Source organism: Triticum urartu, unplaced genomic scaffold, assembly GCF_003073215.2.
Source record: "Triticum urartu cultivar G1812 unplaced genomic scaffold, Tu2.1 TuUngrouped_contig_2033, whole genome shotgun sequence".
Classification (NCBI taxonomy): Eukaryota; Viridiplantae; Streptophyta; class Magnoliopsida; order Poales; family Poaceae; genus Triticum; species Triticum urartu.
The window spans coordinates 16,718-17,892 of NW_024112499.1; positions in this window are offsets into that span (position 1 = coordinate 16,718).

The window sequence follows — 1,175 nt, forward strand, 5'->3', positions numbered from 1 at the left end:
ACTCTAGTACGAACTCTAGGGCTGTTTGTGACATCTATAGGAATAGCCCAATGGATTGATTGGAAAGAATAACTTTGAGGTGGTTTCGTACCCTACCATAATCTCTTCGTTTGTTCTCCGCTATTAGTGACTTTAGAGTAACTCTTTGTTGCATGTTGAGGGATAGTTATGTGATCCAATTATGTTAGTATTGTTGAGGGAACTTACACTAGCGAAAGTATGAACCCTAGACCTTGTTTACCATCATTGCAATACCGTTTACGCTCACTTTTACCATTTGCTACCTTGCTGTTTTTATTATTTCAGATTACAAATACCTTTATCTACTATTCATATACCACTTGTATCACCATCTCTTCGCCGAACTAGTGCACATATACAATTTATCATTGTATTGGGTGTGTTGGGGACACAAGAGACTCTTTGTCATTTGGTTGCAGGGTTGCTTGAGAGAGACCATCTTCATCCTACGCCTCCTACGGATTGATAAACCTTAGGTCATCCACTTGAGGGAAATTTGCTACTGTCCTACAAACCTGTGCACTTGCAGGCCCAACAACGTCTACAAGAAGAAGGTTGTGTAGTAGACATCAGTGGCGACGTCTCTTGAAAGATGGAATAAGGTTTTCTATCTAGTCCTTATCCCGGTGGTGCGTCCAGTATCGTTGGAGGGCGTATGCAGGTGTGTCTCCAGTCGTTCTTGTGAGATTCATTATGTGTTTGTCTTCGATGGATTCGATTGGATCCGGTCTTCATTCCGTTCGTCTGTCTACAAGTTGGATCCTTTCGATGTATGCTTCTCTTTGTTGGCGGCGGTTGTTGTTCCGGTGCACTGGTCCTATGAGGCTTTAACACGATGACTTTCTGGTTTTCTACTACAACAAGATTTGTTTGACTTTCGTGAGGGAGGGAAAGACGACGACACATCTTCGGCTTACTCCACTGCTTATAGTCGCTAGATAGTCTACATGTAAGATGTAACTTTTTTACTTCTAGTGTTTTTGGTACTGCTTTGATAATGGATTGAATTGATCAAAATCCAATAACTTAGCATGCATCCATTCGCAAAATGTGCCTCATCCCTGTCATTTTTATACCGAAAAAGGCTTTTGCCCCGCTTCATATTATAAAGAAAATCGCCCGAGCCAAACATCCAACAAGGTTCACACACACAC